Below are 15451 nucleotides of genomic sequence, written 5' to 3' on the forward strand. Positions count from 1 at the left end.
GCAGTGTATCAGGCAGGAAGGGGGGCCCAGACTCATTTCTTGAACAGGGGCAACAAGCTATTAGAGTCCGCCCCTGCCCCCTGCCAGTGGCGTGTCGCTAATAGCAGCACACCATGTAGCTGCTATGGGGCCCGTGAGTCAAAGGGGCTCGCCCGGTGCCAGTGAAGAAAGAGCAGTGGGTGACAGGAGGCAGGAGTCGGCTGCTACGCCTAAAGCCTGTGCCCGCTGCTAAAGAGAAATTCATAGTCACTGCTCCCCACGCCCATAGGCGCTCCCACCACTATGCACTGAAGCCGGTGCCGAGAGATGGGAGGGACTATAGGAGTTGAGAGCAGTGAATATTCACTTCACTTTAATAGCGGCCACAGTAGCCGCAGCTGCAGGCTTCCTGCTGCTAGGCGATCACATGTGCCCGCTACTAAAGGGAATGAATATTCACTGCTCTCCACACCCATGAATACAATATATATCAGTACATGGTGGCCATAATGCTGTAGGACTGCATTATATTCTGTTGGGGACTGCATTATGTTCTATGGGGGGGCTGCATTATATTCTATGGGGGGTTGCGTTATACTATATGTCATTATTATATTCTATATGGGGACTGCATTATACTCTGGAGGACTATGGGAGTGTATTATACTCTATGGAGGACTATGGGGAGTGTATTATACTCTATGGAGGACTATGGGGAGTGCGTTATACTATATGGAGGATTAGAGGGAATATATTATACTATATGGAGGACTATGGGGAGTCTATTATACTATGGAGGACTATGGGGAGTCAATTATACTTATATCTTATGGGGCCATAGCACTTGTGCAGCACTATATAGGGCAAATATCTCTATGGAGCATCTTATGGGGCCCTTATTACCCTTTATGCAGGATTATATGGGGCATATTTTAATATGGAGCATCTAATGGGGCCCATCAAACTTTATGGAGCATTATATGAGGCTCCTGATTCAATATGGATATTCAAAAACACTTAACCTACTGATGTCTCATTTAATTTTACTTTTATTGGTATCTATTTTTACTTTTGAAATTTACCGGTAGCTGCTGCACTTTCCACCCTAGGCTTATACTCGAGTAATTAACTTTTCCCAAAATTAGGGGGGTCGGCTTATACTCGGGTCAGCTTATACTCGAGTATATACGGTAACTGGATTTGCGCTGCTAGTTTTTTTTTTATAAAACTCCGGGGTCAAGTTCCCGCCCCCCCTCCTCCCTCCCTCCTTCCCGCCCCCCCTCCAGCAGGGACTGTGGTGGGGGGGTGCCATTTTTCCATTCGCTTCAGGCAGCAGAGAGGCTAGGTTCACCCCTGTCCCTAACAATATTCCTGCTTCTGACGAAGCTGCAGCAACCTCTCCCTTTGCTACGATCGGCAGAAGTAAGATGGCGGTCAGCGTGCACGCCCCTTTATAGCCCCTGTGACGCCGCTGAAAGCAAGCCAATCACTATCATGCCCTTCTTTAAGATGGTGGGGACCGAGACCTATGTCATCACGCTGCCCACACTCTGCGTCCTCCTTCATTGGCTGAGAAATGGCGCTGAACACGTCATATGAAATGCAACTTTGGCGCGAAGATCGCCGACCGCATGGCTGATCCCACACTGGGATCGGCTCGGGTTTCACGAAACCCGACTTTGCCGAAAGTCGGCGATTTATGAAATTGACCGATCCGTTTCGCTCAACCCTAGTAAACAATGCTACATAAATTCTACAGACAAACAAAATACTGAGCCAATAGCAAACTGATAGTTATAAAATTTTACTTTTCTTGATAATTGTGTCAATATAATCATAACATTGATTCATTTGAAGAGAATCACCTTGCTAAAAAGCTTTAAAACATAAGTAGTTTCAATAATTGTAAAGTTTTTACTTTTTCACATGTATAGTACTGAGATTGCTCTCTGTCATTCATATGACTTGACAGAGAATTGGTTTCTAAAATAGCTCTTGAGGATCAGAACTGCCACCCCTCATCTAAGGCGTACTTCAAAACTAAATCTGTACAAACACAAGCAGATTTATCCAATTACACTTATTTATATGTAGCAATGTGCATATATACATTACAGACAGGACTTCTTTCATGTGCACAAACACCATAAAATGCATGAATTAATACTTAACTAGAATGACACAGTTATACCTACAAAGATATAAGTGTAAGGCATAGCATTCTAGATACTAGAATCTGACTTTGATTACTTTGATTAAAGGAATATGGTATGTTAGAAAAAATACAGGCAATTCTCAGGTTGTCACTGGTAAGAGTGGTATAAACAAACTATCTCGAGTGAGTCATTAGGATTCTTGCCAATGTTTCAAAATATTGTAAAGATGATATATGTTACTTAGGGTTCCTAGACATTCATTAGATAAAAGAGAATTTCTAAAAAAGAATGCATTTCCACAAAATAACCTTTTGTTTAAATAGGACGAAAAGAAAGCATTTCTACCATTGCTTTTTGTGCTTAGTTTTTTTATGGTTTTCATTGGGCATCAAAAATACCTGGAAAATCAAGATGGGTTAGAATGATTTTGGCAACACCAAATGTGTACAGTTTTTTTTATTAGTTAATGGCTTAAATCAATTTAGAAATTTGTTTAAAAAATCGTTTTGTGTTGCCATATCTTTTTCCGAGATCCCTATTTTTTTTTTTTACTTTCCATCTTTTGAGCTGTATCAGGATTTGTGATGCATGAATCCCTGGTTGTTTGGGTCCAGCAGGTTCGGCGAACAGTTAAAAAGTTTGGTTCATTGGTTGAGATACCAGAACAGTACCCGAACCCAAATCCCATTCACTTGAATGGGGGGCCCGAACATCCAGTGTTTGCCACATTGTCATGTGCATGACAGCATAGCAAACACTGCCTCTGATTGGGGGTAAAATCATTATTACCGGTCAGACATCCGCAGTTCCCATGTTGTCAAACAACATTGTGAGCCTGCAGATGTGATGTGCGGTATAAAGTTTACCTCCAATCACTGGCGTCGACTGATGAAACTACTATTGGGAGTATTCATCAACCGGGGCTCTAAATAAATAATTTAAAAAAAAATAAAAAATCGATGTGGGTTCCCCTGTATTTTTGATAACCAGCCAGGCAAAATTCACTGCTGCGGGCTTCAACCCTCAGCTGTCAGCTTTAGCAAGGTTGGTTATCAAAAATAGTTTGGTCACCATACAGTTTTTTTAAAATATTTAAATAAATGAAAAAAAAACAACGTATTGTCTACCCCCATGTTTGACAACCAGCCAAGCAACAGTTGGGAGCTGGTATTCTCAGGCTGATAAAGGGCCATAAATATTGCTCCCCCAGCCTAAAAATAGAAGCTTGCAGTCGCCCCAGAAATGGCGCATCTATTAGATGTGCCAATTCTGTCTCTTTGCCTGCCTTTTCTATAAGACGCCACTCTATTGCTAAACCTATAATATTGTAAATAAACACACAGCTAGAATAAAGTCCTTTATGGAATGGGCGTTAGGTGAGTATAAGGCCGGCGTCACACTGGCGTGTTTTACAGACGTATGAGAGGCACAGAAAATATGGATTGCATACGGTACAATGATTCTCTATGGCCCAGCTCCTATCTGCCGTATTTTACGGATCTGTATTATACGGTCTTGTACGGCCGTAGAAAATTGCAGCATGCTGCGTTTGTCAGGGTATTGCGCAAAAAATGCGCCAATGAAAGTCTATGGGGGTGAGAAAATTACGGATTACACACGGACCATGCATGTGACTTGCGAGAAATACGCAGCGGTGTTCTCTAGAAAAGCCGGCAATTCACACATATATATATACTAGCTGAAGAGCCCGGCGTTGCCTGGGCATAGTAAATATCTGTGGTTAGTTATAGCACCTCACTTCTCTTATTTTCCCATCACGCCTCTCATTTTCCCCCTCACATCTCTCATTTTCTCCCTTACACCTCTCATTTTCCCCCTCACTCCTCTTATTTCCCCCTCACTCCTCTCATTCCCCCCTAACACTTGACATTTCGACCTCACATCTGTCATTTTCTGATCACTCCACTATTTTCCCTCACTCCTCTCATTTTGCACTCACACCTTTTCATTTTCACCTCAAACCTCTCATTTTCCCCTCAGTATATACATGTTTGTCATCTCCCTTATATATAGTATACAACTGTATGTCATCTCCTGTATATAGTATATACGTATATACCTGTATGTAATCTCTTCTGTATATACTATATACCTGTATGTCATCTCCTCCTATATATAATATATACCTGTATGTCATCTCCTGTATATAGTATATACCTATATGTCATCTCCCCTGTATGTAGTATATACCTGTTGTATGTTATCTCCTCCTCTATATACCTATGTGTCATCTCTTCTTTTATATAGTATATACCTGTATGTCATCTCCTCCTGTATATAGTATATACGTGTGTCATCTCCTCCTGTATATAGTATATACCTGTAAGTAATCTCCTCCTGTATATAGTATATATCTGTGTGTCATCTCCCCTGTATATAGTATGTACCTGTATGTCATCTCCTCCTGTATATAGTATGTACCTGTATATCATTTCCTGTATATAGTATATACCTGTGTGTCATCTCCTCCTGTATATAGTATATACCTGTGTGTCATCTCCTCCTGTATATAGTATATACCTGTGTGTCATCTCCTCCTGTATATAGTATATACCTGTGTATCATCTCTCCTGTATATAGTATATACCTGTGTGTCATCTCCCCTGTATATAGTATATACCTGTGTATCATCTCCCCTGTATATAGTATGTACCTGTATGTCATCTCCCCTGTATATAGTATATACCAGTGTGTCATCTCCTCCTGTATATAGTATAGGGTGGAGCACGGTAATTTGCTGATTTGGGAATGAAATAAAAAAATTATGATCATTAGAAAAATTTATTTTATATTTTAATTATACTGAACAGTAATGGAATTTTTAAATTACATGGTTTTAAATAGTGTATCTGGCAAATGTCGACCTTCGCTATCCACACACTGCTGCATACGTTTTCTGAAGTTTTCATGAACTCTAACAAGCATGTCCACTGGTATTCTGCCAATTTCAGCTTCAATATTGTTCCTTAGGTCTTCCAAGGTGTTGGGACGGTTGATATACACCTTAGACTTCAGGTAACCCCAAAGGAAAAAATCGCATGGGGCTAAATCTGGTGAGCGTGCTGGCCAGTTCACATCTCCCCTCAAAGAGATAAGCCGTCCAGGAAACATTTGCCTCAAACAATTCATGGTAACCCTCGCTGTGTGTGCAGTGGCACCATCCTGTTGGAACCATGTATCCTCTAGTTCCATTGCCTCAAGAGCCGGCTGAAAATAATCCTGTATCATAGACAAGTACCGTTCGGAGTTCACAGTTATGGCACGACCGTTATCCTGAAAAAAGTAAAGACCAATGATGCCTACTCGTGATATGGCGCACCACACAGTGACGCTGTCCGAATGCAGAGGTCTCTCGTGAACTTCTCTGGGGTTTGTTTCACTCCAGTAACGCATATTTCGTTTGTTTACACACCCACTGAGGTGAAAATGTGCCTCATCAGAAAAAAACACAATTGCGTCACGGGGTATCGTTGCTAACATGTCTTCACAAGAGGTCCGCCGTGTCAAATAGTCCCGTGCTGACAATTGTTGGACCACGCACATTTTATACGGGTGAAAATTCAGTTCATCATGAAGAATCCGGTGGAGAGAACGTCTTGAAATGCCAAGAGCAAATGATTGCTTCCGAGCGCAGAGCGTTTCGGAGATTGCAGTACTGCTGCTCTAACTCTCTCGATGTTTTGTGGTGTTGTAATCCTTCTCTCAGGTCCCCTTCGTACACATGACACATTCCCTGATGTTCTGAATGCATTCACCCAATTTACAATTGATTGCCGTCCAGGAACACGTCCGCGTGGAGGAACAGCGAATTGTAAACGAAAAGCACGCTGCACTGCAATGATCGAGTGGGCATTTGAAAAATACGCTTCAACACAAAATGACCTCTCCTCACGTGTCCACTGCATGATGGCAACTGAAAGGCGGAGGAATACAAATCTCCCATCAGCCACTGTAAGCCACACCCACTCTCCCCTCTCTTCGACCGACAGTGCCGCCACAGCATGCAGTGCAAAAAAGCAAATTACCGCGCTCCACCCTGTATATACCTGTGTGTCATCTCCCCTGTATATAGTATATATGTGTGTGTCATCTCCTCCTGTATATAGTATATACCTGTATGTCATCTTCTCCTGTATATAGTATATACCTGTGTGTCATCTAACCTGTATATAGTATATGTGTGTGTCATCTCCCCTGTATATAGTATATATCTGTGTGTCATCTCCTTCTGTATTAGACCTCTGTTGTGAACTCTGTTTTTGGGCTACCTCTTGTGGTCACAACTGGTACTGTGTAGTGCTGTCTTTGGGCTCCCTCTGGTGGTTCTTTGTGTCATTCTGCAGGTCTGAGGCTGATCAGCTGTCTCGTTATCTGTTAGCTGGTTTCCTATTTAGTTCACCTGGACTCTCAGTTGTTGCCTGCTGTCAATGTCTTCAGTGCTATTTTGGAGCTCTCCTGCAGTCCTTCGTTATCAGTCTCTTCAAGAGAAGCTAAGTTTTGCTTGATTCATTTTTTGACCATCAGTGGTCATATGTTTCTTGGTTTATTTTTGTTTTCTTGTCCAGCTTGCTAACATGTGATTTCCTTGCTTGCTGGTAGCTCTAGGGGGCTGAGTTTCTCCCCTCACACCGTTAGTTGGTGTGGGGGTTCTTGTATTCTCAACGTGGATATTTTGCATAGGGTTTTTTACTGACCGCACAGTTCACTATCTGTCTTCTGCTATCTAGTGTTAGCGGGCCTCATTTGCTGAATCAGTTTTCATTTCTACGTTTGTGTTTTCCCCTTACCTCACCGTTATTATTTGTTGGGGGCTTCCTATATCTTTGGGGTGATTTCTCTTGAGGCAAGTGAGGTCTTACTTTCCCTCCAGGAGTAGATAGTTTCTCAGGCTGCGTTTTAGGCACGTTCACCAGCTACCTTTAGTGTGTTGGTTAGGATCAGGTTTGCGGTCAGTTCAGTTACCACCTCCCTAGAGCTCGTGTCTATGTTCATAAACTTAACTAGTCCGTTTTGTGATCCTCAGCCACTAGGATCATAACAGTACAGCAGGCCGACAAGTGTTTAATGCATCGCAGAAGTGGGATAAGAGAAGCCCTGAGTACAATTTATTTATTTTTTTCCTCTCTATCTTTGCTGCAGTCTGTCCAGCTTCTCTCATCCCCTTAATCTCTGGGTGGTTTTGTGTTCAGCTGCAGACATGGATATTCAGAGTCTGACTTCTAGTGTGGATCGTCTTGCTGCAAGGGTGCAAAGCATTCAGGATTTTGTTGTTCATAGCCCTATGTCAGAGCCAAAAATACCTATTCCTGAGTTGTTTTCTGGAGATAGATCTAGGTTTCTGAATTTTAAGAATAATTGTAAATTGTTTCTATCTTTGAGACCTCGTTCCTCTGGTGATTCCGCTCAGCAAGTTAAAATTGTTATCTCCTTGTTACGTGGCGACCCTCAAGATTGGGCTTTCTCTCTGGTGCCAGGAGATCCTGCATTGCTGAATGTGGATGCGTTTTTTCTGGCGCTTGGACTGCTTTATGAGGAACCTAATCTTGAGAACCAGGCAGAAAAGGCCTTGCTGGCTCCTTCTCAGGGCCAGGATGAAGCTGAGGTGTATTGTCAAAAATTTCGGAAATGGTCGGTGCTTACTCAATGGAATGAGTGTGCCCTGGCTGCAAATTTCAGAGAAGGTCTTTCTGAAGCCATTAAGAATGTTATGGTGGGGTTCCCCACGCCTGCAAGTCTGAATGACTCAATGGCTTTGGCCATTCAGATTGATCGGCGTTTGCGGGAGCGCAAATCTGCGCACCATCTGGCGGTGTTTTCTGAACAGAGACCTGAGTCTATGCAATGTGACCGAGTTCTGACCAGAATTGAGCGGCAAAATCATAGACGTCAAAATGGGTTGTGCTTTTACTGTGGTGATTCAACTCATGTTATCTCAGCATGCTCTAAGCGCGTTAAAAAAAAAATCGCTAAACCTGTCACCATTGGTACTATACAGCCTAAATTCATTTTGTCTGTTACTTTAATTTGTTCTTTGTCATCCTACTCGGTTATGGCTTTTGTGGATTCAGGTGCTGCCCTGAATCTGATGGATTTGTCATTTGCCAGGCGCTGTGGTTTTGTCCTGGAGCCTTTGGAATTCCCTATTCCACTGAGGGGAATTGATGCTACACCATTGGCTGAGAATAAGCCTCAATATTGGACTCAAGTGACCATGTGCATGACTCCTGTGCATCAGGAGGTGATTCGCTTTCTTGTGCTGCATAATTTGCATGATGTTGTCATGTTGGGTCTGCCATGGCTGCAGGCCCATAATCCAGTTCTGGATTGGAAAGCTATGTCTGTGTCAAGCTGGGGTTGCCAGGGGATTCATGGCGATGCTCCTTTGGTGTCAATTGCTTCTTCCGCTCCTTCTGAGGTCCCTGAGTTTTTGTCGGACTACCAGGATGTATTTGATGAGCCCAGATCCGGTGCCCTGCCTCCTCACAGGGATTGTGATTGTGCTATAAATTTGATTCCTGGTAGTAAGTTCCCTAAGGGACGACTTTTTAATTTGTCTGTACCAGAACATGCCGCAATGCGGAGCTATATAAAGGAGTCTTTAGAGAAGGGACATATTCGCCCGTCCTCCTCCCCTCTTGGTGCAGGATTCTTTTTTGTGGCCAAGAAGGATGGTTCTCTGAGACCTTGTATAGATTATCGTCTTCTAAATAAAATCACGGTCAAATTTCAGTATCCTTTGCCATTGTTGTCTGATCTGTTTGCTCGGATTAAGGGGTCCAGTTGGTTCACCAAGATAGATCTTCGTGGTGCGTATAACCTTGTGCGCATAAAGCAGGGGGATGAATGGAAAACAGCATTTAATACGCCCGAAGGTCATTTTGAGTACTTGGTGATGCCTTTTGGACTCTCTAATGCTCCTTCTGTGTTCCAGTCCTTCATGCATGACATCTTCCGAGAATATCTGGATAAATTTATGATTGTGTATCTGGATGACATTTTGGTCTTTTCTGAGGACTGGGAGTCCCATGTGAAGCAGGTCAGGATGGTATTTAAGGTCCTGCGTGCTAATGCCTTATTTGTGAAGGGCTCAAAATGTCTCTTCGGAGTACAGAAGGTTTCCTTTTTGGGTTTTATTTTTTCTCCTTCTACTATTGAGATGGACCCAGTCAAGGTCCAGGCTATTCATGACTGGACTCAGCCTACATCTGTTAAGAGTCTTCAGAAGTTCTTGGGTTTTGCTAATTTTTACCGTCGCTTCATTGCTAATTTTTCTGGCGTGGTTAAACCCTTGACGGATTTGACCAAGAAGGGTTCTGATGTGACTAATTCGTCTCCTGCGGCCGTGGAAGCCTTTTGGGAGCTGAAGCGCCGGTTTTCTTCGGCTCCAGTTTTGTGTCAGCCTGATGTCTCTCTTCCTTTTCAGGTCGAGGTTGATGCTTCTGAGATTGGAGCAGGGGCTGTTTTGTCGCAGAGAAGCTCTGATTGCTCTGTGATGAAGCCTTGTGCTTTCTTTTCAAGAAAGTTTGCGCCTGCCGAGCGGAATTATGATGTTGGTAATCAGGAATTGTTGGCTATGAAGTGGGCATTTGAGGAGTGGCGACATTGGCTCGAGGGAGCTAAGCATCGTGTAGTGGTCTTAACTGATCACAAAAATCTGATTTATCTCGAGTCTGCCAAGCGGCTGAATCCTAGACAGGCTCGTTGGTCGTTGTTTTTCTCCCGTTTCGATTTCGTGGTCTCGTACCTGCCTGGTTTCGAAGAACGTGAAGGCTGATGTTCTTTCTAGGAGTTTTGTGCCTGACTCTCCGGGAGTTTCAGAGCCGGCTGGTATCCTCAGAGAGGGAGTGATTTTGTCTGCCATTTCCCCAGATTTGCGACGAGTGCTGCAGAAATTTCAGGCGGATAGACCTGACCGTTGCCCACCAGAGAGACTGTTTGTCCCAGATAGATGGACCAGCAGAGTTATTTCCGAAGTTCATTCTTCGGTGTTGGCAGGCCATCCTGGGATTTTTGGTACCAGAGATTTGGTGGCTAGGTCCTTCTGGTGGCCTTCCTTGTCGCGGGATGTGCGTTCCTTTGTGCAGTCCTGTGGGATTTGTGCTCAGGCTAAGCCTTGCTGTTCTCATGCCAGCGGTTTGCTTTTGCCTTTGCCAGTCCCGAAGAGGCCTTGGACGCACATTTCCATGGATTTCATTTCGGATCTTCCAGTCTCTCAGAGAATGTCTCAGATTCTCACAGAAGAACAGCGCACCACCGGGTGTAATAATCCAAAGAAATCTTTATTCAGCCATAAAGCATCAAAGCGACGTTTCGACCATATGTTGGTCTTTTTCAAAAAGACCAACATATGGTCGAAACGTCGCTTTGATGCTTTATGGCTGAATAAAAATTTCTTTGGATTATTACACCCGGTGGTGCGCTGTTCTTCTGTGAGAATCTGAAGCTTTACCCAGGAGGGTTCCCTGGATATGGAACGAGCGCCCGAATGAGTGAGTGCTGTCAGCCACCTTCATACTTTGCTCTCAGAGAATGTCTGTCATCTGGGTGGTGTGTGATCGTTTTTCCAAAATGGTCCATTTGGTGCCCTTGCCTAAGTTGCCTTCCTCCTCCGATTTGGTTCCTCTATTTTTTCAGAATGTGGTTCGCTTGCACGGCATCCCTGAGAATATTGTGTCTGACAGAGGATCCCAGTTTGTGTCCAGATTTTGGCAGATCTTTTGTGCTAAGATGGGCATTGATTTGTCTTTTTCGTCGGCCTTCCATCCTCAGACGAATGGCCAAACCGAGCGAACTAATCAGACCTTGGAAACTTATTTGAGATGTTTTGTTTTACAGACAGGAGCACAGCTGCATTAGCAGAGCTCCTGGGTGTAAAATGATTTAACCTCTTCAGATGGATTTACAGCGTGGGACAAGACTGAACCACGGAAGGTATGGAATATTTTTGTTTTGTTTTTTTTACTTTATTTCAGGTGACAAGGGTCTTCAGGTGGATTAAGAGTATAATAAAATATTAAAACACCATGTGTCTTTATTTCATTAAAATACTTTATAATAATGTGTGTGTGTGTTTTATTAACCATTTCGTACTATTGGATTAATAATGGATAGGTGTCATAATTGATGCCTCTCCATTATTAACCTGGCTTAATCTCACCTTACAATAGCAAGGTGACATTAACCCTTCATTACCCCATATCCCACCACTACACGGGAGTGGAAAGAGAGAGGCTAAGTGCCAGAATAGGCGCATCTTACAGATGTGCCTTTTCTGGGGTGGCTGGGGGCAGATGTTTTTAGCCAGGGGGGGTCCTATAACCATGGTCCCTCTCTAGGCTATTAATATCTGCCCTCAGTCACTGGCTTTCCCACTCTGGCGGAGAAAATTGCGCGGGAGCCCATGCCAATTTTTTCCGGGATTTAACCCTTTAATTTAATAGCTAGAGACCCCAAATTTTACACAGAGACACTTGTTACATTAGTAAAGAGGAATATGTAATAAAAGAAGTGATATGAAATGGTAAACCATGTCTCATATCCTGTCGGGTTTGTGAAGGAGATAGCAAAAGCCAGCAATTGAATCACTGGCTTTTCTGCTATCTAGCGCTGAATTAAATATATATGTGTCTCACTGACATATATATATATATATATATATATATATATATATATATATATATATACAGTATATAGACTGTATATATGTTTTTAAGAATATTTGAGCCGATGGATCCATGATATGTACATTTTGCAAGCCTGCATGAAAAAAACGCCGTACGGAAGCCATACGGATGCCATACAGATGACACACGGATAAATTTGTGCGTAAAAATCGCATCCTCGCATTGAATATGGAACAGTGTTTTGGGACAATTTCTGCGTATTACGGCCGTAAAAAGCGGACCGTATTTTCATACGCCTAGTGTGACGCCGGCCGAACAGTGTTTGTTATTTATTTATTTTTTATGTAAAAGTGTGCATTTTTGTTTCAAATAAATGACTTTATTCATGCTGTGTGTTTATTTCCAATATAACTGTAGGATTAGTAATTGATAGGTGTCTTATAGACTCGTCTCTAGTGTTGAGCGATACCGTCCGATACTTGAAAGTATCGGTATCGGAAAGTATCGGCCGATACCGGCAAAGTATCGGATCCAATCCGATACCGATACCCGATACCAATACAAGTCAATGGGACTCAAGTATCGGACGGTATCCCTGATGGTTCCCAGGGTCTGAAGGAGAGGAAACTCTCCTTCAGGCCCTGGGAACCATATTAATGTGTAAAATAAAGAATTAAAATAAAAAATATTGCTATACTCACCTCTCCGACGCAGCCTGGACCTCACCGAGGGAACCGGCAGCGTTGTTTGCTTAAAATGCGCGCTTTTCCTTCCTTCCGTGACGTCACGGCTTCTGATTGGTCGCGTGCCGCCCATGTGGCCGCGACGCGACCAATCACAGCAAGCCGTGACGTAATTTTCAGGTCCTTCTAGGCATTCAGTATTTTAAAATTACGTTCCGGCTTTGTGATTGGTCGCGTCGCGGTCACATGGGCGACGCGACCAATCACAAGCCGTGACGTCACGGGAGGCAGGAGACGCGCACATTTTAAAATGCGCGCGTGTCCAGCCTCCCGTGACGTCACGGCTTGTGATTGGTCGCGTCGCCCATGTGACCGCGACGCGACCAATCACAAAGCCGGAACGTAATTTTAAAATACTGAAGGACCTGAAATTACGTCACGGCTTGCTGTGATTGGTTGCGTCGCGGCCACATGGGCGACGCGACCAATCACAAGCCGTGAAGTCACGGGAGGCTGGACACGCGCACATTTTAAAATGCGCGCGTCTCCTGCCTCCCGTGACGTCACGGCTTGTGATTGGTCGCGTCGCCCATGTGACCGCGACGCGACCAATCACAAAGCCGGAACGTAATTTTAAAACACTGAATGCCTAGAAGGACCTGAAAATTACGTCACGGCTTGCTGTGATTGGTCGCGTCGCGGCCACATGGGCGGCACGCGACCAATCAGAAGCCGTGACGTCACGGAAGGAAGGAAAAGCGCGCATTTTAAGCAAACAACGCTGCCGGTTCCCTCGGTGAGGTCCAGGCTGCGTCGGAGAGGTGAGTATAGCAATATTTTTTATTTTAATTCTTTATTTTACACATTAATGTTGTTTCGATACCGATACCCGATAACACAAAAGTATCGGATCTCGGTATCAGAATTCCGATACAGCAAATATCGGCCGATACCCGATACTTGCGGTATCGGAATGCTCAACACTACTCGTCTCTATTACTAAACTGAGGGCTTGAAATGACTTGACAATACAAAGGTGACATAAATCCCACAAATAAGAACCCAACTTGCCACCGCCACAGGACAAGTGGAAATAGCCGGGGAAAGCTCCAGAATTGGCTCATCTAATACATAAAACAGGTATTTCAAGAGGCCTTCCAATTACAAAATGCGTAATACGTGCGTTAAGGGACGGGGAAGTGGAAGTGCTTATAATGGTGCATGCAGATGCTGAGGATGAGGGGCAGGTGCGACAATGCCTGTTGCTGGAGCACAATAAAGACACCCATCCATGACACCTAATTTCCTGCCCCAATTTGCAGGGAGACACAGTACACCACTTCTAAAGCCACAGCAGTGCGAACAGCTGGTCAGTTGAATAGCAAATAATGCTTCCAGCAGGTCTGGCACCACCACTCAGTCTTCCACATGGTTCAGTCTCACCAACCTCCAGTCTGGATCACTTAATCCTCATCCTGATCCTCATTCCTTCCAATGGCAAATTTGAGTTAAGGAGGAAGATGATGATGAGACACAGTTGGCACTAAGTCTTGATCTTAAGTTACGAAGTCAGTAGTACCAAGGTGTGGTGGTTGAAGATGAGGTGGTCAATGACGAAGTCACCAACTCAAGCTGGGAAGCTGGCATGCAGAGCGAGGCCAGCACTGCTGAGTGGGAGTAAAAGGCAGCACCGAAAAAGACAGGAAGAGGCAATGAAATGCTAAATGGGCATATTTCCAGGCTGCTTGCCATGGAAATGCTGCCATTTAGGCTGGAAGGTACGGAGGATTTTTGATGACTCATGGCAGCAGCCATTTCCTCGGTATTTTATCCCCTTCTACCACTTTCTCTCCCAGCCCTTACTAACTGACTTACTGACATTGTCCACTTAATGACTGACATGTGGACAAGTGCTTGTGGACACGGACACTACATTTCCCTGACGGCACACTGGGTGAACATTGTAGAAGCTGGGGCCAAGTCACACCCTGGCATGACACTTGTGCTCTCGATGCTGAGGAATGCTGGCCCTACTTCTATCAGTGTTTCCTCCACCTCCTAAAGCAGCTCAAGCTCCCCTCCTGCTCCTCCTCATCCTTCATCTCTGAGCATGTCATCCACATCAGTCAGAAGATGGAAGCTCTGTAGCACTGCCAAAGCGAGGTTGCAACAGGCTCTGCTGAAGCTAATTTGTCTGGGAGACAAAAATCACACCACGGCTGAGTTATTTAAAGGAATAACAGACCAGATCTGTGGTTTTTGCCACTGAGCCTCTAACCAGGCATGGTCTTGTGTGATAATGGACGTAACCTGGTGGCAACTGTGAAGTGACAGCTCATTTCTGCAAGTCGGCTACAGCTGCCGCCACTCCCCTTAGTTTCCCGGGCAAGCAGGCTTGCAGACATTTTCCCCCGAACCTTTGAGTCTTACACATGTGTTCCTGGCTCTCTCCCTACAAATAACTGCTCCTGACAAGCGGATTCCGGTGAGGGTTAAATGTACCTACATGTTTGTGTTAGAATAGTTATGCAATCATCGTGTAGCATATTGTTTAGCTAGGCATGTTGTGCTTGGTATCATATTGCCGTTTTCTCTGTATGCAGATAGATGCATGTCTGTATAAGTAGTACAAGACTGGCTACCTGAACGCGCTCTAGATAGCCATGATAGCTGTATCTTTGTGTTATGCTGTGTTATGTGCTATCTCTGTAATGTCCCTGTTATTCATGTTATTGCATCATGCTGTAATGTGCAAAGTACTGATACGCTGTTATTTCCTTGTAGTTTTTACCGATTATCGTCCACTGTTTATCATCACAATAAATATAGACTTAAGAATACATACAGTCTGTTTACTGGGAAGTGGATGATGGTTTAGCTGTATGCTGAAATCCATACAGCACCATACGTGGAAGAAGGCAGAAGGGTGGGTTTATAGTGCTGCTGGGGGGGCATCATAATAGACATGCGCTTTCACCTGTCAACAGAG

Source organism: Ranitomeya variabilis, chromosome 2 (assembly GCF_051348905.1).
Source record: "Ranitomeya variabilis isolate aRanVar5 chromosome 2, aRanVar5.hap1, whole genome shotgun sequence".
Taxonomy (NCBI): Eukaryota; Metazoa; Chordata; class Amphibia; order Anura; family Dendrobatidae; genus Ranitomeya; species Ranitomeya variabilis.